Source organism: Muntiacus reevesi, chromosome 13, assembly GCF_963930625.1.
Source record: "Muntiacus reevesi chromosome 13, mMunRee1.1, whole genome shotgun sequence".
Lineage (NCBI taxonomy): Eukaryota > Metazoa > Chordata > Mammalia > Artiodactyla > Cervidae > Muntiacus > Muntiacus reevesi.
Window position 1 is genome coordinate 38,289,691 of NC_089261.1, and position 22,644 is coordinate 38,312,334.

The 22,644-nt window shown below is 39.2% G+C and overlaps 1 long non-coding RNA gene and 1 pseudogene across 1 annotated transcript; one reads left to right on the forward strand and one right to left on the reverse strand.

The window, feature by feature from the left end:
* Positions 1-15,998: 15,998 nt before the first annotated feature.
* On the reverse strand, positions 15,999-17,756 carry LOC136145600 (uncharacterized). The gene is made up of 3 exons (XR_010658814.1): positions 17,663-17,756; positions 17,146-17,241; positions 15,999-16,100 (listed from the first exon to the last, which is right to left on the reverse strand). It is a non-coding gene; the product is annotated as an uncharacterized lncRNA (long non-coding RNA).
* A 1,068-nt stretch (positions 17,757-18,824) lies between these two features.
* The window catches only part of LOC136145482 (histone-lysine N-methyltransferase SETMAR-like), a 29,390-nt pseudogene continuing 25,570 nt past the window's right edge, over positions 18,825-22,644 (forward strand).

Below are 22,644 nucleotides of genomic sequence, written 5' to 3' on the forward strand. Positions count from 1 at the left end.
AAAAAGAGATAAAGGGATCCTAAGAGTGGCCACTGCTTTAAACCCCACAGTTGTAGAATAGTAATGTCTTTTGCTTTATTTTATAGGCAGTCGTGGCTCAGGCAGTAAAGAACTTGCCTGCAATGCAGGAGACCCGGTTCAATTCCTGAGTCATGAAGATTTCCTCACCTGGAGGAGGAAATAACAACCCACTGTAGTATTCTTGCCTAGAGAATTCCATGGACAGAGGAACCTGGGAGGCTATAATCCATGGGGTTGCAAAGAATCGTACATGACTAAAGCTATTTAGAATGCACCATGCACATTGAAGGAAGAATAATATAAATGCAGGATTTTCCCAGGGGGAAAAATGGGTACCTAAAATCTCCTGTGTCAGAGCAATTTCCTTTGAAATAACTATGTGAGAGGTACCAAGAAGCAGAAACTTTGGTCCAGTAAATTTAGAAGACTTTTGCAATTATACACCACAAGATATCATTAGAGATTTCCCATGAGTAAAACTGCTGTAAACATTCAACATATAAAATTCTTAGGTATTAGGTATCCACAGATACTGGAGAATTCACATAGAGAAGCCCTTTAAATGTGAAAAGTAAGAGCCTAAGGTGAAGCTCAGATATTGTAAATCATCCCAGTTGACCCAGAGAAGAAACCCTACATCTGTGATGAATTGTGTTAAGGACTTCAAAATGCAAGGATTCTGGTACACTAATTAGAAACTTAGTTGTTTTACCACTTGGGGAAATGCTCTGAGATGTTAATGTATCTGAAGAGAGAATGTGTCCATCAGGCTTTGCAGGTGGTGCTAATGGTAAAGAACCTGCCTGCCAGTGCAGGAGACTTAAGAGATGCGGGTTCTATCCCCAGTTCGGGAAGATCCCCTGGAGTAGGAAATGGCAACCCACTCTAGTATTCTTGCCTGGAGACTCAATGGACAGGGGAGCCTGGCGAGCTACAGTCCGCAGTGTTGAACTGAAGCGGCTTAGCGTGACAAGGCATCTGTCCATCAGAAGGGTATGGGTCAGTAATGGATTGGTGGACTTGGGAGAGTTTAGGTTGGCTGTGTCTATCAGAGACACGGCATAGAGCATGAGGGAAATGCCTCCCTAGTGGCTCAGAGGTAAAGAATCCACCCTCCTAAGCAGGAGACTTGGGTTCCACCCCTGGGTTGTGAAGATCGCCTGGAGAAGGCAATGGCAACACACCCCAGTATTGCCTGGAAAATCTCATGGACAGAGAAGCCTGGTGGGGCTACAGTCCATAGGGTCACAGAAGACACAACTGAGCAACTAAACAACAACAGCAGAGAAGATCATACTTATGGGAAGAGATACTTGTTACCACTAATATGAAAATCATCTAACTACTTCCATTTAATCTGGCTCTATCATTATCTTCAGATTATAATTTGACTTCCAAGTACTTGCTAGTTTGAAAAGAAAAACTTTAGAAAATGTTGAATATTTAGTCGTTTTGGTAGTTTTATTTTTTTCCTCTTAGCAACTGTAGTGAAAAGCATCAACTGTACACAGTTTCTTGTGAATTATATTAGCCCAAGGTGTTAATGTGTAGTTCAGACAGTTTTTGTCACTGGTGTGACAAACATTTTGAAATAGAGCCTGGATTTTGATGATTACTGTCTGAAGCTTCAGCTGGCACTAAATGGCTGATTTGTGCAAGTTGGAATATGTTGCCTCTTCCTCCGAATAGAGTTGGAGATAGTGATGACAAGGGAATTTGGTGGGAAGGAGCGTAGGTTATTTGTGGTCACTGTAACATCACCTACGTACTAATTAGAGATGATAGGAATATTCCTCCTGGATGTATCTACACAAGGGTCACCCCTTTAAGGACACATATACCAAGAACTAAACTGATGTCCCTTTAGTGGTTCAAGTCTTTGAACTTTCTATCCAGTTTTCAGAAAGCATTTGTTTTCAGACTTGACCATCAGGGAAGCTTAGAGGTTCACCCGTGTTTTCTGAATCTTATCATTTCAATAGGCCTTTATTTCCTGAGCTCTATTTTTCTCTGTATATTTCAGTCCTTCCCTGCCTCCCCCCTTTGTTTGAATAAGCAGCAACTTTCAGGCCAAATAGAAAAGAAAATGGAGTATATCCTGCAAAAATATGAATGATACAAGGACGGGACCAGTTTTGGAGCTCTTACTCCCTTCTGGAATTCTTGTTACTCATGAGCGTAACTTAGCTTATTCATGCCTGTATTTTCATACACCTTTTCCTTTCATATCCTTTCATTTTTAGTACATATCTGTTCAAGATTTTCACTCTTTTTAACTGGGTATTGCTTCCTAATCTTACTTCGTAAACAACAATATAAGATTCCCACTTAGAAACAAAAATAAAGAAAAAACTTCTCCCAAATTTTCTGATAAAGATGGGTGTGTGTGTATGTGTGTGTGTGAGGGCATTGCCCTTATACCTTTGAAAATAATGCATTGATTTATGTTGATTAGATCTCTTCAAGAAAATCAGAGATACCAAGGGGACATTTAATGCAAAAATGGGCTCAATAAAGGACAGAAATTGTATGGACCTAACAGAAGCAGAAGATATTAAGAAGAGGTGGCAAGAATACACAGAAGAACTGTACAAAAAAGATCTTCATGGCCCAGATAATCACGATGGTGTGATCTCTCATCTAGAGCCAGACATCCCGGAATGCGAAGTCAAGTGGGCCTTAGGAAGCATCACTATGAACAAAACTAGTGGAGGTGGTGGAATTCCAGTTGAGCTATTTCAAATCCTAAAAGATGATGCTGTAAAAGTGCTGCACTCAATATGCCAGCAAATTTGGAAAACTCAGCAGTGGCCACAGGACTGGAAAAGGACAGTCTTCATTCCAATCCCCAAAAAAGGCCATGCCAAATAAGGCTCAAACTACTGCACAATTGCACTCATCTCACATGCTAGTAAACTAATGCTCAAAATTCTCCAAGTCAGGTTTGAACAATACGTGAACTGTGATCTTCCAGATGTTCAAGCTAGTTTTAGAAAGGGCAGAGGAACCAGAAATCAAATTGCCAATATTGGCTGGATCATCAAAAAAGCAAGAGAGTTCCAGAAAAACATCTATTTCTGCTTTATTGACTATGCCAAAGCCTTCGACTGTGTGGATCACAGTAAACTGTGGAAAATTCTGAAAGAGATGGGAATACCAGACCACCTGATCTGCCTCTTGAGAAATCTGTATACATGTCAGGAAGCAATAATTGGAACTGGACATGGAACTACAGACTGGTTCCAAATAGGAAAAGGAGTACGTCAAGGCTGTATATTGTCACCCTGCTTATTTAACTTATATGTAGAGTACATCATGAGAAACGCTGGATTGGATGAAGCACAAGCTGGAATCAAGATTGCTGGGAGAAATGTCAGTAACCTCAGATATGTAGATGACACCACCCTTATGGCAGAAAGCGAAGAAGAACTAAAGAGCCTATTGATGAAAGTGAAAGAGGAGAGTGAAAAAGTTGGCTTAAAGCTCAACATTCAGAAAACAAAGGTCATGGCATCTGGTCCCATCACCTCATGGCAAATAGATGGGGAAACAGTGGAAACAGTGTCAGACTTTATTTTTTTTTGGTTTCTAAAATCACTGCAGATGGTGACTACAGCCGTGAAATTAAAAGAGGCTTGCTCCTTGGAAGGAAAGTTATGACCAACCTAGATACCATATTAAAAAGCAGAGACATCACTTTGTCAGCATAGGGCTGTCTAGTCAAGGCTATGGTTTTTCCAGTAGTCATGTATGGATGTGAGAGCTGAACTATAAAGAAAGCTGAGCAATGAATAATTGATGATTTTGAACTGTGGTGTTGGAGAAGACTCTTGAGAGTCCCTTGAACAGCAAGGAGATCCAACCAGTTCATCCTAAAGGAAATCAGTCCTGAATATTCATTGATAGGACTGACGCTGAAGCTGAAACTCCAATACTTTGGCCACCTGATGTGAAGAACTGATTCATTTGAAAAGACCCTGATGCTGGGAAAGATTGAAGGTGGGAGGAGAAGGGGACGACAGAGGATGAGATGGTTGGATGGCATCACCGACTCAATGGACATGAATTTGAGTAAATTCTGGGAGTTGGTGATGGACAGGGAGGCCTGGCGTGCTGTAGTCCATGGGGTCACAAAGAGTCGGACAAGACTGAGCGACTGAACAGAACTGAACTGATGTTGATTAAAAGGGAGAGGTGAAATAGGAAGAGAAAAAGTTGTAATAGCTTGGTTATAAGAGACTCGGATTAGATGTATGGATTCAACTTGAGCAGGATGAGGGAGCTGTGAGTATTGATGTGGGTAGAGAGCTACTGGTCATGTGCAGGAATGTGAAAGGGGGCTGGCCAGGGAAACATCTCAGTGGGAGACACTAAGAGAGCTAAGACCTCAGTACAAATCTGGGTGACTGCGTCAGAATGTTCACTTGAATGTGCACTGCGTCAGTGTACTCATGTTTAAATCTCTCCACCCAGGTCCTTCGTTTTAGTCAAAAGTACATCCAACTCTTTGGCCACTTGTTGTGAAGAGCTGAGTCACTGGAAAAGACCCTGATGATGGGTAAGATAGAAGGCAGGAGGAGAAGGGGATGACAGAGGATGAGATGGTTGGATAGAATCACTGACTCAATGGACATGAGTTTGAGCAAGTTCCAGGAGATGTGAAGGACAGAGAAGCCTGGCGTGCTGCAGTCCATGGGGTTGCAAAGAGTCAGACATGATTGTGTAACTGAACAATGCCAACAACATCCAACTCATCCAGTGTAGATTTACTGTTTCATGGTCCACAGACCTATAGACTCCTCAGTAATCTAAAGGTCTCCACTTTTGGGGGAACTCAGGGGATAGTTAAGAAGGCTTAACATTTTTCTATTAAAAATTACACACTTCAATGGCATGTACAAATTTAGTTAGCTGAATGCAGTTACCCCTGCCACAATGGGTGAAGATGCACTTTTAATAATATAAAGTAGTAAGATTAGCTGGTATTTGCTGTCACATGTCACTAATTCATCAAGAAAATTCTTGTTTGTTCTAAGTTCCAATCAAGACCCCCCAAATATGGGATTCCACGACACATTCTGTCTTGAACTTGGCAATGCCCCTATTCTGTTCTCATTTTGCCTGGCCAAGCCTATTTTAGGATCTCCTGACAGAGGTCTAACACCTATGCTATAAACTTTTAGTTTTTGATCCGATATCTTTGATTCATTCTGCTACTATTCTTCTCTGATATTTATGAATTCCTTGATTGTTTTCTCCTTTCCTTTATCATCTTTCTTAGTGCCAGTATCCTCTTCCACCCACATAATCTGCCCGTCTTCACTGATCATATTCAGCCAGAATGTGCTGGTACTGTACTTGTTTACAATGTATTCTTCATTGTAATATAAACTGTATGGCAATTCAACAATACATAGTCTAATTTTTTAAAAAGACTTCCTTGGTGGCTCAGTGGTAAAAAATCTGCCTGCCAATGCAGGAGACACGGTTCAATCCCAGATCCGGGAAGATCCCGCTTGCCATGGGGCAGCTAAGCCCGTTCACCACAACTATCAAGCCTGTGCTCTGAAGCCTGGGATCTACAACTTCTGAGCCCAAGTGCCACAACTACCGAAGCCCGTGTGCTCTAGAGTCCATGCTCTGCAACAAGAGAAGCCACAAGAGTGAGAAGCCTGCACACCTCACCCAGAGAGTAGCCCCTGAAGAAAGCCTGAGCACAGGAATGAAGACCCAGCACAGCCAAAAAAAAAAAAAAAAAAAGAAGACTTGTGACACTATACTAATTTTTATTTTTAACACGGGCAGGTCTGCCCTATATAATGTCTCCTCATTCTTGCCAAGGATTTGAGTTTGTTTAGAGAGTTTCCCCATGCCTAAGGACTACCAGAATCAAAGATTTTACATACTGGGATAATAGTAAATACTTTCTGTGTGACATCCTGGCTTTTGAATAGGGACAAAATATGTATCAGGCTATAAGTCTGGTATAATTTTTCTTAAAAACACAGAAGAAAGATGACGAGGTTTTCATTGACACAGATTCTGTGTGTCTTTGCAATGCCCTGGTCAGTTAATTTGATATTTCCCTTTTGCTACATAGTCTCTGTTGGATTATTCTGATGCAGCTTGAAAGTTGGAAAAAGCAACTTTCTCCATTTCTGGCAATTATGAATCAGAAAGATTCTTTAGGCATCTTTATGACAGACTTCTTTTCTCTTTGTTCCTAAACAAAGGAATGGGAATATTACTTTATTAATCATAATATGAAATTATTTAACCATATAAAATAATATTATATGACCCAGCACTTCCATTGCTGGGTGTATACTTTCAATCACTGAAAGCAGAGACTCAAAGAAATATTTGTACATCACTGTTCTTTAGCAGCATTATTCACAGTGGCCAAAAGGCGAAAACAGCACAAACGTCTGTTGATAGATGAAGAGACAAACAAATTGTGTTAAATATTTTTAATGGAATTATTATTCAGCCTTGAAAAGGAAGAAAATCCTGACACATGCTAAAATAAGAATGAATCTTGAGGACATTATACTAAGTGAAATAAACTGGTCACAAAAGGAAAATACCATGTAGGTCTACTTACATGAGGAACCCAGAGTAGTCAGATTCATAGTGATGGAAAGTAGAATGGTTGTCAGGGACTGGAGGGGAAGGAGATAAGGAGTTATTGTTTAATAGATAGTTTCAGTTTTGCAAGATGAGAAGAGTTCTTTAGATGGATGGTGGTACTGGTAGCACAGCAATGTGAGTGCATTTAATGCCACCTAGCTGTACATTTAATGGTTAAGATGATGAATTTCATGTTGTGTGTATTTTACACTTATTAAACTTTTGTTTTAAGACTTTACTTACAACATGTGAAACTAATTATAGGTTGCCTACTATGTGCCAGATTTTGAACTAGATACTTTACATACATTATTCCTGATAAATATTATTATCCTCATTTTGCAAGTGAAGAAACAGGAGTTCATAGGAGTTAAAATAATTTCATGAGATTATGCAGTAAAGCAGCAGAAATGAAATCTGAAAACAAGCCCCTATAGTCTTCATCACCCCCACACTGCTGCTTCCTATGTAGAACTAACACACTTGTGAACACAGAGTTCTCTGTTTTCATCTTGGTATATAATATGTATTATTCATTAACAAATTAATTGTGTTAATTACCATAAATACAAATGTTGAGGCTAACCACTTAATCAAAATGGCAAAGTTAATCCACGTAATCACCTCGTAGTTCATGGCATAGACCAATTCTCATTGCTAAACGAATCTGAGAGGAAGCAAGAGTCCAGGTACAAACAGCTTTATTGGTTGTCTCAGGAAGCGGGGAATTAGTCTGATGGCTTAGGCTTCAGGTTTTGTAATTACACTCCTGGCATTTCAGAAATGGCAATTTAAAATCAGTATTCCAAAAAGGCTGAGGACCAGTCCATCATCTGACATTTTTTCTCCCATGGTTTTGGGATCACTTTAAAATAGTATCTTGTTGAATCACTAGAAGACTTTTCTAAGTTATATATATATATATATATAGGCTCTGAATGAACTTAATACATGTTCATCATGTAACAAGAACCATCTGCCTATAGGCAGAAATTGGGTCCCCGGTAAACGGAATGGCCAGCCTTGCTGGCGTGCACACTTTCCGAGTAGTGGGCACAGAGGCGAGTGTAATTGCCTGGGTCCTGGTTGTCGTGTGTAGGTATGTTCCCTGTGGACCTGAGGGGAACCTCCGTTTGGGGTTGGAGTTTCTTATTAGGTGAGGAAATTACTGGACACCTCCAGCTGCCATTAATCAGCCGCAGAGTCAGACTGGAGCCAAGTGAGAAGCCCTTGGGTGGGTCCTGCCTGGTGCTCTGGAAATACAAGAAGACAGAGACAAATGTTTTCCAGCCTAGCAGCACTAAACTCTGCCCTTTCACAGTCCTTAACATGCGTGTTCAAATTGATTTAGTTCATTTACCCCCTCAACCTAACCATCTATTTTCCTTGAAGACTGACAGTTTTATGTGTTGCTACCATGTTATTATGTGTCGCTGCTCCGCCAGTAGCTATAGTGTTTCAGAAACATTTACCTCCAGACATAAAGGATGAGTGAGGACGGGGGGAGTGTGGAGAAGGGGAGCTGAGGTTGCGTCATTTTAATTCCTCTTTTATGAGGTGCAAACATGCCTATCACGGCACTGGCTTTCTCTCCCCCCCCTCCCCCTTTTCTTTATTCCTTTTCTGTGTCAATGATTTCCATGAAAAAGCCTTGAATAAAATTTCCCACTTGAGAAACACATCTGTCAGGTGATGTCAACGCCTGGCTTACTCCTCTTCCTGTTCGGTTGCAAACATGGCATTCTCTCATGGTCCTGGAATGCTGACATGGTCGAGTGGCAAAAGCCAAACACAGGTAGGGTCAAGCTGAAAAAATCGACGGGGGCTTTCTGTCCTCAGCTGAGCTTTTGGCGGGAATGGGGAGAATCTCCAAGAGATTTATTGTCTCTGCTGCCATGTCAATTCAGAAAAGGGGGATGGTGGAGATAAAAAATGAGACAGCAAACGGCACTCTGTCAGCTGCAGGGACTTCAGTCAAGACATTCCAAGTGCTTGTCTGGTTGGAGACATTTGCCTGGAGGATAAACAGGAATTCAGATCTGACCCTCACCCTCAGCATTTTTGGAACTGGATGAAAGTGACTTATCTGAACATGTAAGAATATTTCTGGCACTGAAGGCCAAAGACTAAAATTCAGAGTTAAAATAAATACTCGGAGAAGGAAAGGAAATAGTGAGGTTAAAGGTTCGATCAGATATGAGCCTCTAAGCTCACTGACTTCACCACAGCCTAGTTTTATTCCATCCGGTTTTCATGTGCTAATCTATGTAACAGTACTCAGAAACACTCTCTTTTTACTCTTCCTGCTTTTGTGTTGGAGGGTAGAAGAGGACAATTCCATCGATTTATGTACACAAATACAAATGAAATAAGTAGAATAAAATTAGATGAGCCAGTTTGAAGTATGTAACCAGATACAAGCATTTTCCACTCTTTACTGTACACCAGTATTTAGTTGTCTATAGTATCGGATTCTATTGACTAGTCCTAATTATTACGCAGTAATAGAAAAGGTTTAAAGTCATGCCATTAGAATGAATTTGCCATTTTATGATGAAACAGAATCTTGGGGAAGGACACTTAGTGAGGGAGACATATACTTCACACACACACACATTAAAAAAAAAATCATTAGCACAGATTAAGCTTAAGGTTCAGGGTTTTAGCCACCTAGTGACTTTCTGGGTGGGCCCTTTTGGGGCACAAAAAGGACACGTTCCACCTCCCACCGCTCTCCCCCAACCCTGCAGTGCGTGTAGAGGATGGTGTGTGTGGTGATCTTTGAGCCATGAGCATTTGGATGACAGTCTCTTGTGTCCCCACAGTTCTCAGGGCTTGCATGGTTGACTGTTCTTCATTGGAGGTCACCTCAGTGATACACGATCTTCTGAAGCAGGACACCTGTAGGCCCTTAGGGAAATGAAGCATGTGATTACTTTAGCCAGACATTCAGTCTCCATTTGATGATTATGGGATGACTGAGGAAGCCTTACTGACATCCACAGGCCTTTCTTCACTCTTGTGCTCAAGGGTTGTTGTGGGTTGGGTGCTTGGAGCATTGATTCAGCCCTATCTTGCAAGGTCTAGGTGGGCAAATGAATTACACACACTTGCCATCTGCAGCAACTGAGCTTTCCTTGTTGGGAAGCCAAGCACATAGCACTTGACAACACAAATCTGCTCGGTATGAAGAGGAAACAGATCACAAAAGTACTGCAGGGAGTTTGTTCTCCTGAGAGTAAACTCCCAGTTATTTAAAATCTCTTTTTAAAGGGCCTGAGAACATATGTGCACAAACTACTCATTCACTGAAAAAGTTACCTTTGTTGTTTTGGAAATGTGATACAGAAAGTTTTAATACTACTACTGGGGAATGGAAGATTGTATGACCATTTGTTCAAAATACAATATTGGGATACATGTTGTAAAACGTTAGCCCTGTCTTTCTGGTAATCATAACACAGATGTTTGTAATGAACAATGTTCCAGAAAACTGGAATAAATGATTGCCACAGTAATCACTTAAATAATTAATATTTTAGTCACTGTTAGTCATATTTTATGAGTCCGTCTTTCCCCTGACAAAGTAAAATGAAAATGAATCAGTAAAAACATTTCTACTTGAATCATACCAAGGAGTCTGAGGAGAATCTAGAAAGATAAAGAACTGATAAAACTTGTCATCTTGATCTGCCATTTTCTTCATTGTGGCAGAAAATTAGCAGTCTAGTATGGCTTTCTGGTGTATAAACTAAACTTGAGAATGATCAGCAATGTATAAAAAACAAGCTATAATTAAAGCCTTGGACATTTTCTTTATAGGCTTTATCTTTTAATAAGCATACCACTTCAACTGAAAACAAAGTCTCTTGGTGGCTATTTTTATTTAGATAAAATTATGTTTAAAATTGTTTTAAAATGCAAGTCGTCTTTTTTTTCTTTTTTTTTTTTACATATTAAATCATGATGTGTATGTGAGGGTGAGTGTGTCTTAAAAGTTATAAAGTATTCCTTCAAGAGATTTGGACCCATAAACATGTTTGTCGAATGTTATTAAATGCTCTTGGGCTTTCCAGGTGGCTCAGTGATAAAGAATCTACCTACCAATGCAGGAGACATGAGATCTATCCTTGGGTGGGGAGGATCCCTTGGAGAAGGAAATAGCAACCTACTCCAGTATTCTTGCCTGGGAAATCCCATGGACAGAGGAGCCTGGTGGGCTACAGTCCATGGAGTGTCAAAAGAGTCAGAAATGACTTAGTGACTAAAGAACAACAAAGGACCTTATGCTACCAAATAAAGATTTGTGTTTCATAGGGGACAGATGGAGAATAATTGAAAAAGAAAGTTTAATTTTATTCTCAAGTATAAATGATCATAGCCCATTATGCTTATCTCTAATTTTCTTTCCAATTTACAATGTTTACTGAAAGGGTCAATGTTGTCTTTTCTCGTTTTTGTTTTCCTACAAGAAACTAATAGGTATAGAAGGGGACCTGCTCTATTGACCAAAGGAAAATGGCCCTGGGCTTCTGTTACAGTCAGTGAATTCCGAGAGCTAAATGTTGAGGGTGATGTTCTATACTCTGAAATCCTAAGGGCCAAGGCTTTCTGTTGTAGAACAGTATGCTTCAACTTGGTTATACCGTATAGCTTGTTGTTTAGTCTCTAAGTCATGTCCAACTCTTCTGCAACCCCATGGACTGTAGCCCACCAGGCACCTCTGTCCTTGGGATTTCGCAGGCAAGAATACTGGAGTGGGTTGCCATTTCCTTCTCCAGGGGGTCTTCCCCACCCAGGGATTGAACCTCTGTCTCCTGCATTGCAGGTGGATTCTTTACTGCTGAGTCTGCATACAGTGGGTAGTGCAGTGTATAAACAAAAGAAAGAGGATCAAAGTAAAGATAGCACTGCTAAAAATGATGCAGTCACCTGGTTAATTCTTTGTAATTAAGTACTTGTAACTGAGTTGCATTTACCCTACAAGAGGTGGGAAGTGATTTGGGAAGACTTTCCCTTCAGACACCCACTATCAGTTATATCAAACAGCATCTGACATAGTAGAAACACACTATAAAAACACAGATTACTCTACAGAATTCCAGAAAATACAACCTAGTGAGAAAATGTAGACAGTGATTACTTTTAGCTATGTTATTCTTAAACCTTAAAGCATACTATTCCACATCTTTCAGAATATCAGGCAAATGTAAGAGCTGGCCGTCGTGATTTCACCTCATTATTTTATTCAGTCTATAGTTCACTGAACTCTATATCTCAGTTTTTATTTTTATTGAGAACTTACATACTTGCCTTTATATCCAGTTTACTTTTTAAAATTCACTTTGCTTCCCCCCAGTCATTGACTCATTGTTGTTGCTTAGTCACTGAGTCATGTCTGATTCTTTGTGACCTCATGGACTGCAGCACGCCAGGCTTCCCTGTGCTCCACAATCTTCTGGAGTTTGCTCAAACTCATGTCCATTGAGTCGATGATGCGATCCAACCATCTCATCCTTCGTTGCCTCCTTCTCCTCCTGCCTTTAATCTTTCCCAGTATCAGGGTCTTTACCAATGAGTCAGCTCATCACATCAGGTGGTCAAAGTATTGAAGCTTCAGCATGAGTTCTTCCAATGAATATTCAGGGTTGATTTCCTTTAGGATTGACTGGTTTGATCTCCTTGCTGTCCAAGGGGCTCTCAAGTCTTCTCCAGCATCACAGTTAGAAAGCATCAATTCTTCAGCACTTATCCTTTTTTATGGTCCAGCCGTCACATTCATACATGACTACTGGAAAAACCATAGCTTTGACTATATGGACCTCTGTTGGCAAAGTGATGTGCTTAATAGTTACTGTGCTGAATTTTGTATAATTCAGCAAATATTTAAAGAACAACAACAGTATACTAGATGTTAGCAACAGAAAGAACATAGGATATATAGATTTTTGTCTTTAAGTTACTTATGGTATCATTTAGGAGACTGGAAAGTAATTAAAACACTTTATTGTGTGGCAAGGTAAACAAGGGAAGTGCTACAAAAACATCATGTCCATGCGGCTTTACTGAGGGTGTGCAAATGGTGCTAGAGGGGTTAAAAATGTACAGAGAATTTGTAAGAGAAGATTTGACCTATCAGGTTGCATTTGATTTGAGCTTTTCTTTGTGGATGCTCATCAGAGTTACACAATAACCTTAAAACTCTGCATTGTTTTTCTTATGTTCCTAACTAGATATAAATTTTTTTCCTTTCCAATTCTGACATTTTGCTATCCTGTGATTAGAGAAATTTGATGTAACTGCTGGTTTTGTAAGGAGTATAAGATTTAAAGAATACACAAGACTCCACTGATTCTCATCCCTATCTTTTGTTGTTGTTGTCAACTTTGGCAAATTTTATAGAACTTAGTCCCATCTCTTTTAGGGAAAGCTTCAGAAATTTTGTGGATCATTTATTAAATTATTACCTTGATGCTCAACCTTTTTTTTTTTTTTTAAGTTACTCAACTTTGATGTAGTGATCATTACATAAATGAATGATTTCAAGTCTGCTGAGTTTTGGATATGTCTAGATTATAACAATGTGAATTATGACACGTTTTATCTTATATTTTAATTATCAAAACCAAAATGGATTAGCCTGTAGGAAATCTGGTCAATTTTCATGATAAATTGACTTGGCCGTATAACGCATAGTTCAGCTCAACAGCTGTACAGTCTGCTATGTTCTATAAGGGATGTATTGTAGCTTGACTGCTTTACCTATAGGTTTGCATAACAAAAATCTACCTTGCTAAGTTTCATTTACGTCTCAGATGCATTTTGTTATAAACATGGCACGTAGTTTTTTGTTTCTAAAATTCACATGCCAGGTTTTAAAGAACCTCATGAAATGCTGTGGAATTTTTGTCTGTGTGTGTCTCATTCTTGTAACAAATCCCTTATTTAGAAAAATCCTATTTTCTTTTGGTCATAGTTCAAATAAAAATTTCCTTGGTGGGTATTTAAAGTAAGTGCTGAATTTTTTATTATGAAGAAGCTGGATAGCATAGTGGCTAAGAATATGCATATTGAGGTCGTGTGTGTTAGTTGCTTAGTTGTGTCCAACTCTCTGCGACCCCATAGACTGTAGCCTGCCAGGCTCCTCTGTCTATGGAATTTTCCAGGCTAGAATATTGGAGTTGGTTGCCATTTTCTTCTCCAGGGGATCTTCCTGACCCAGGGATTGAACCCAGGTCTCCTGCATTGCAGGCAGATTCCTTATCATCTGAGCTATAGGGAAATCCATAGGCTATAAGTTTTCTGTTTTCATAACTACCTGTTGCTATAAAATGAATGTGAAGAGAGGGCTTCCCCCATGACTCCGTGAGTAAAGAATCTACCTGCAATGCAAGAGACATAGGAGACCTGGGTTTGATCCTTGGGTCAGGAAGATCCCCTGGAGGAGGAAATGACAACCCACTCCAGTATTCTTGCCTGGGAAATCCCATGGACAGGAGGAGCCTGGTGGGCTACAGTCCATGGGAGTCTCAAAGAGTGGGACATGCTAAGCACAAGCACAGACAAATAACATGAAAAAGACCAATATATACAAATGTATGCTTTCTTTCTTCCCTATCTATGATTGCGATAGCAAAACAAGGGATGTAGAAATCATTCCATTGAAAGTCGCCCAGTCGTGTCTGAGTCAGACTGTAGCCCACCAGGCTCCTCTGTCCATGAAATTTTCCAGGCAAGAATACTGGAGCGGATTGCCATGCCCTTCTCCAGGGGATTTTCGCAACCCAGGGGTCAAACCTGGGTCTCCTGAATTGCAGGCAGATTCTTTACTATCTGAGCCACCACGGAGGCAATCACTTTAGCATGACTCTAATCCCCAGTAAGGTCACCATTTTGGTTTAACTTAGAAACAGAATACATACATACTAATAAGGACAAAGGATTAATTTGAGTCTTAACTGTGTTGAGGATACCTGAGTTTGTGACAACAGATAAAATGACTATGAAACTGGATAGAGGCTGTTTGATGATTAGATTGGCTTCTAGAGCTAAAATAGGTGTGTATCTGGTGGGGGGTGTTCAGTCAACCTTCTAAAAACCCATCTCTTCGCCACAAACAGTCAAGGGCATTCTCTGAACTGGAAAGCCCCGTGTTGATAGAGTTCCAATGTAGAGAATATCTGTTCCACAGTCACTGAAATAAAATTTCTTCATCAAGCTTCAGCAATGTGTAGTTCTTAAGGTTTTAGAAAGGAGGCAAAGGAGTGTTTCCAGATGTTTGAAAAATATCGTTTTAGGCAGGATGTTTAGCAAATGAGTTTTTACTGTGGCTGTGCTCACTTTTGAGGAAGTTCAGAAATTTCAACAAAATAGTAGATGGGAAGCCCATCTTGAAATTCAATTTCAGGTGAGTATTACCTTCTTTTTAATTTCCTCTCTTAAAGGGTTGGTGACATAGAAACATACTCCTAAACCAGCTGGTATGTTTCAGAGTCAGTGTTGGACACAGAGCAAGCTAGTTGCTAAATATCGTCAACTTCTTGCTTCTACTGTACTGTCATTATTCGTGGCAATTGTCATTATTCATAATTATCAGAAATAATGAACGGAAATGATGATGAAATTAATACTACATTTTTATTCCTTATTAGAATATTGGATAATTATTTGACAGAGGGAAATTTATGTAAATTAAATGTCTATTATGCTTTCAAGATTTTATATACAGATGCTTACTACTATATGATCATTTCTGTGAATTGGAACAAGTTAAGTTTACTGGATAAATGTAAAGTAAAGATTAAATTAAATGCTGCTAAACTACTTTATGCACATAGCAATATTATTGAGAAAGAGCTGAAACCCAAATTTTGGTGTGTGATACCATTGGAACATCATCTGGGAAATATTTTACTAAATTTCATCAGTATTTCAAAATTTTCAAGTGGATTAATTTTATGAATTCATGGTTATTATATTTATCTAGTAAAATTTTAAATGTAGCTAATTTACTGAGTGGTAATGAATAATTTTCAGTAATCTCTAATTCAGGCATTTTGGTACATTCTTTCTCTAGTTTTCCCAATACTCTAAAATTGAGGAAACTACAGAAGATTACTACCCGTTCATGCAGAAAAACCCAAGCTGGAAAATTAGCAGCACAGCTGGAAAGGCTAATGAACTTAAGCATTTAAAATGCTTGGAGATGCTTGCAATCTATCCTTAGATCCCAGAGGTGGCTCTTTTGACATAATCAATCCAATAATGAACTTTCACATGGCTGAGACGTTTGTCCATAGTGCAACTTGCAGGTTTTCCTCATGATCATCTCTCATCAGTCATCATTTGCTTCTGACAAACTGCATTTCTTATACTCTTTTTCAAAAGACAAGTTACTAATTGACTGGCAAGGTAGCTTGGCCTGGGTTAGAAACTCTGTTATTGAATTCCTGTAGTGGGAGCGAAAACAAAAATACCGATGAATACCCATGTTATGCCTACAATTAACAGAGTAAACATCTTAATAGGCATAGAAGACACAAACAGATGTTCTAATTGCATGTCTGTGAGAACCTGATGTTTACTAGTTCCACTCTAGCTTGGCCTTTGAGACCTCAGGAAGTTTCCCTCCCAGTGGGGATTTCAGTGATTTATTGATTTCAGGACAAGGAATATTTCAGAAACTAGCAGGATTTTGCAGAGGTTAAATACAGCCTTACAAAGGTTACCATTAATTCATGCTTGAAGCAAATGCTTACTCTGCTTTAACTAGGCTAAGAACGGTCACATTTGCCACATTCCTGCTTAAGTGGGGAGAAACATGGATGGGGTAATGGAAGGGATTTCTTAAATGAGAATATGGAAGTAAAACAGTATCAGCACATTACTTCTCCCCCTAAACTGAACAAAAATGAAGGATGTATGGATAATAGTGAACTCCTGAAAATTCCTGGTTGAAATACCAATTAGTTTTGATCAGAAAAGTAAAGATATAGACTGGTGCTGGAGACACTCAGAATTGAGTAATGTAATAAGGCTCAGAAACTTGAAAGGTTTTAAAATACTTAGGAAGTGCTAGATTTACTACTCACCTTCATCTTACAAATATTTTCTGATGTAATTATTTGGCCAGTGTTTACCACAGAGAGTCTAAAAAGTAATTGATGAGTACTCTTGTGCTTTCTTTCTTCCTAGTCATATAAAGGATATTGCTAAACTGATATGTCTTCCTTGGTATAAATAACAATATTCCATACTTATCCAGAATCATGCCAGGTACTGTGTAAATGCCTTAAACAGATGATCTCATTAAAAGAATGGAATTACATCAGATGGAAAATATGAAATCATTGACAGACTGTTATTTTGTAATAATTATCTTCTTAATTTCCTTTTTAAGTCATGTCCAATTATTAGTTATTTGCCATAGAAACTGGTTAAATTTTTTTCTTCTTTAGATTAAAAAACATAGCAGAATTTTATAATGAAACATACCTTCTGTTTGAGACTTTGTGGATGTAGACCTGCATTGGCCACTTGTGACTGCTGGGCATAGAAAATGTGGTTGGTCTGAATTGCTGAATTGCTGACCTAGGATGCAAAAAAGAATTTAAAATAAAATATTACCTTAATATTTCTAGATCTATTCCATGTGAAAATGGTAATATATTTGATATATTTAGGTTAAATAAAATATGCCATTAAAGTTAATTTAATCTGTCCTTTTTCCTCTTTTTTAAATATGGATTTCTAGAGAATTTGGAATTCCCAGGTGACACTAGTGGTAAAGAGTCTGTCTGCCAATGCAGGAGACACAAGAGCCAAGGGTTCCATTCCTGGGTTCCATACCATTTCCCCCTGGAGTAGGAAATGGTAACCCACTCCAGTAGTCTTGCCTGGAAAATTCCATGGATAGAGGAGCCTGGCAGACTACAGTCCATGGGGTCGCAAAGAGTCGGACACGATTGAGCACACATGCATATAGAGTTTAAATTTTAATAACTGGAATTACTTATCTGTTGGGCTCTGCACAGTTCCTCAAGTCTTGAATCAAACTGGATACCACCAACTTCATTTCTTATTCCACACTGATTTTTGCAGGTATTTTCCTGTTATCACAACAACCATTAAAAAACCCATCTTTACAAAGATATGACATCATCAAAAAATGTAATGTGATCTGACATTGAAAGTGTGATGTACCTTAACCTAGCAGTTCTCATGATGTCTAGTACATGTTTTGCTATAAATTCCTCAAGCATTGAAATGTTCCTCTGAATGTTAATTGAGATTTCCTGGGAGGTTTGACACACAGTTTGGGAACCGTGACTATAATCCAATCAGAAATGTTAAGGCAGTCCAAATTCTGGTTGGAAAAGAATTTCCAGACAGAGCATTTCAGAAGGGAGTGAGTTTATTAAGGAAAAAAAGCAGAGATAAAGTAGACAGGGTGAGTACAGCGGGCCAACCTCCTGACAGACCAGGGAGAGTTGACGGTTATCATGAATTCAGAGCCAATTTTTATAGCCTCAAGAAAAAGAAAATTCCTGCTGGAAGGTTGGCGTTAGGTGATTGGTTGGGGCATTATGGGGTGTTTACTGGAGTGGGCATCTTTGCCTCATCTGGAGTCAGGAAGCTTGTTAGTGATCATCAGGGGGCTTTTGGCAATAGTTACAAAAGGGCTCTGTTAGCTTCGAAGGTGACTTTGGTTCTGGGCTCTGCTTCTGTGGCCTTGGGGCAGGACTCAACAAGAAACGTGACAATTTGGGGCTTTGCAGGTATCTCACACCTCAGTAGGATTATAAATTCTATGATGTTACCAGAATACATAATCTAATTTCTCTTTAAATCCACTTATCTATCCATTCACTTAGTTCTTAATCATTTGGGTTTTATTTAAAATGTGCACAACACTTGAGTGCTGGGTGCTGGTGATAACAGTGGTGAGAACACAGGCAAAATCTTGGTCTCGTGGAGCTTGCATCCTAGTAAACAGAAACAGGGAAACAGAATGAATAATTCCAAGGAAACAAATAAGGTCATTGTAGACAGTTACGGGTGCTTTGGAAGAAGTGGTCCTATAGAGCACAACTGGGACGGGACTCGGCGATGCTGCTTTCGACAGGGTGACAGAGAAGAGCCCTGTGAATTGTCCAGCACAGGGGGTAGCCGACATGGAACAGAATCTGAAAAGAGCATTCTGGGGAAGCAGCAACAAAGACCTTGAGAGTGGAAATAACTCGGGTGCTTGCTGAGCAGCAGGAAGGAAACGTTTTTGGCAGAGTAAGGGGAAGGCTGATGTGAGAAGCTGGAAGGGTTGGCAGGAGTCAGATCACGTAACACGTTACATGCTACAGTCATTAGTTTCCATTTTTGTTTTCCAGAAGCCAGGCATAAGGCACCTAGAAAAATGCTTTGTATAGAACAGGGGCCAAGTAAATGTTTGTTGTGCTAATGTAAATAGACAAATACTAACTGCCTAAAATGGATACAAAGTCCAGCTTGAAAAATAAAATTAAGAAATCTGGGACACAAAGAACATTATTGCATCTTTCAGGCCAAGAATATGCCTAAGTCAGGTTTTTTGGCCTGCCCTACTTAAAAAAAAAAATTCATAGTTATTTTTCTAGTTTTAAATTCTTCCTGCTTTGAGGCTGGCGTTTCTTGTCTACCACAAATTACTTCCCATTTTGACCTTCAATTTCTACTCAGATTAAAGTTATCATTTCTGGTAATCCAAGCAGTATGCTTCTTGTGGTTTCTAGTTTCTATTGAATTAAAACTATTTTCCTTTCTATATCTCCTTCTTCTTACTCAGTTTTCTCAGTCTTTTTGATCTATTTGATCTTCTACTCTTCCCTTTTATTACAGGAAAGGTAAACGACCAATTATTTATCTTCTCATTTGAGATTAATCATGATTCATTCATCTGATGTTGTGAGGTTTGAGAGGCTCCATCTGGGGACCAACCAAGACTGAGATCCTGTTGTTTGGAGAGTTACCTTGATTCCGGGGTAGCCTCCAAGTTCACTCTCAGACAGATCATTCCAGAGTCCATGAAACAGAAAGACAGAACAAATGTTAGGCTGAATCACAAAGTTTCTTAAATAAATTGCAAATGGACAGGGATAGGAAAGGGACTGAGGAAACTGATGCATTTGGAAGAGGGAGGAAGCAAACGGAAGGCCATCCTCCCCAAGTCCTAGGTTATGTCATGTTCACATGCCCGTGTGTGTTCACTCAGTTGTGTCCAACTCTTTGCAACCCCATGGACTGTAGCCCTCCAGTCTCCTGTGTCCATGGGATTTCCCAGACAAGAATACTGGAGTGGGTTGCCATTTCCTACTCCAGGGGATCTTCCCACCCACAGATCAAACCTGTGTCTCTTCTGTCTCCTGCATTGGCAGGTGCATTCTTTACCACTGAGCCAGACTGACTGTGACCCTCCCCACTGGTAGTGCAGTTACAGAAACCAGATGTGGTAGCCAGAATAGCCTCCAAAGATGTTCGTGCTCTAATACCCAGAAGCTGCCAATATACTGTCTTACACAGCAAAAGGGATTTTGCAGATGTGACTGTGTTAAGGAACCTGAGGTTCTTTGATTTAGGAATCCTTGGTCAGTAACAGTCCATTGCTGAAGGGTAAGACTTAAATGTATTAGCTGAATTGAATTCATTGAGTCCTTGTTTTCATTTAGAAGTTCTTCTCTTCTTCTTAACTTATATTTGAAGAGTGAAAAAGCATTTTGATATAACAGAAACATATTAACAAGGTTTTATGTTCCAATACAGAAAATGGATTGTTACGCTCTCTTTGATTATATGGGAACTATCAGAAAAGTCAGTATTTTCAAAAAGTTAGTCCCTAACTAGAAGTTTTCTTAAAGATTTGATCAATGGCCACTATAATAAAATTGTTCTCTGTGGGCTGGAAAAGTTCAGTTAAATGGGTCAATTTTATAGGGAGAAAACAATTTTTTTTTTTTTAAATATTATTTTATTAGTTGGAGGCCAATCACTTTACAACATTTCAGTGGGTTTTGTCATACATTGACATGAATCAGCCATATAGTTACACGTATTCCCCATCCCGATCCCCCCTCCCACCTCCCTCTCCACCCGACTCCTCAGGGTCCTCCCAGTGCACCAGGCCCGAGCACTCGTCTCATGCATCCCACCTGGGCTGGTGGTCCGTTTCACCATAGATAATATACATGCTGTTCTTTTAAAACATCCCACCCTCACGTTCTCCCCCAGAGTTCAAAAGTCTGTTCTGTACTTCTGTGTCTCTTTTTCTGTTTTGCATATAGGGTTATCGCCACCATCTATCTAAATTCCGTATATATGTGTTAGTATACTGTAATGTTCTTTATCTTTCTGGCTTACTTCACTCTGTATAATGGGCTCCAGTTTCATCCATCTCATTAGAACTGATTCAAATGAATTCTTTTTAACGGCTGAGTAATATTCCATGGTGTATATGTACCACAGCTTCCTTATCCATTCATCTGCTGATGGGCATCTGGGTTGCTTCCATGTCCTGGCTATTATAAACAGTGCTGCAATGAACATTGGGGTGCACGTGTCTCTTTCAGATCTGGATTCCTCAGTGTGTATGCCTAGAAGTGGTATTGCTGGGTCATATGGCAGTTCTATTTCCAGTTTTTTAAGAAATCTCCACACTGTTTTCTATAGTGGCTGTACTAGTTTGCATTCCCACCAACAGTGTAAGAGGGTTCCCTTTTCTCCACACCCTCTCCAGCATTTATTGCTTGTAGAATTTTGGATAGCAGCCATCCTGACTGGCGTGTAATGGTACCTCATTGTGGTTTTGATTTGCATTTCTCTGATGATGTTGAGCATCTTTTCATGTGTTTGTTAGCCATCTGTATGTCTTCTTTGGAGAAATGTCTGTTTAGTTCTTTGGCCCATTTTTTGATTGGGTCGTTTATTTTTCTGGAATTGAGCTTCAGGAGTTGCTTGTATATTTTTGAGATTAATCCTTTGTTTCCTCATTTGTTATTATTTTCTCCCAATCTGAGGGCTGTCTTTTCACCTTACTTATAGTTTCCTTTGTTGTGCAAAAGCTTTTAATTTTCATTAGGTCCCATTTGTTTATTTTTGCTTTTATTTCCAATATTCTGGGAGGGGAGAAAACAATTTTTAAGCAAATTTTATGATAATTGAACTGGATAAATACTAATATGATTCATATTTACTATGATCGGCCAAGTGGACACTATGTGCTAGTTTGTTACAATGAAAGCCTAACATTGAGTTTTCGGTTCATGTTGTCACCGGGTTGTAATTTTCTTGGAGTTCAGACCTCAGAGAATTAAATAAAGGCCACTTTAATAATTAGTCCATGAAGGTGTTAAAATTGTCTTATGGCCCATTAGTTATACTTTGATGTATAGCATTTATTAAATAGACAAAGGTTAAGGCAGCAGGGAAGAACATAATGGAGACTTTATTGCTACAAAGAATTATAAAAGATGACGACAATTTGTTATAAGGTTATTAAATGCAGCAGTAACACTAAACCTGAAACAATTAAAAATGTCATTTAGCACTTTTTATTATGAGATGATATGGGAAATAGGAAGGAACAGATTGATTTTTAACTCATGTTAAAATCAGTGATGCAGCATGAACAAATGCCCATCCCCACTTCAAATAAGCAACACCCTTAACCAAATACAGTACAATATCTCTACATCATTATAATGTTTGAGACTAGGTTAAAGGATTTTTGGTTTGTGGGAGCCTTAGCTTTAGGTCTCAAATTTGAAATTCTACAATCTAGAATTTATAGTTAGCTCTTTCATTTAAAAAATAGTCAGAGAGCTCAATCTTGCCTAGAGCAATTGTAAACTGTATTGAGTTGAACTTCACATAAGGGGCTGCAGGTCTGGCTCTTACTGTGGAACAGTGAAGACAATTGTCATCCATCCGTATGGCTTCCTACTCTCACTCTAGTTTGAGAAGATGTGG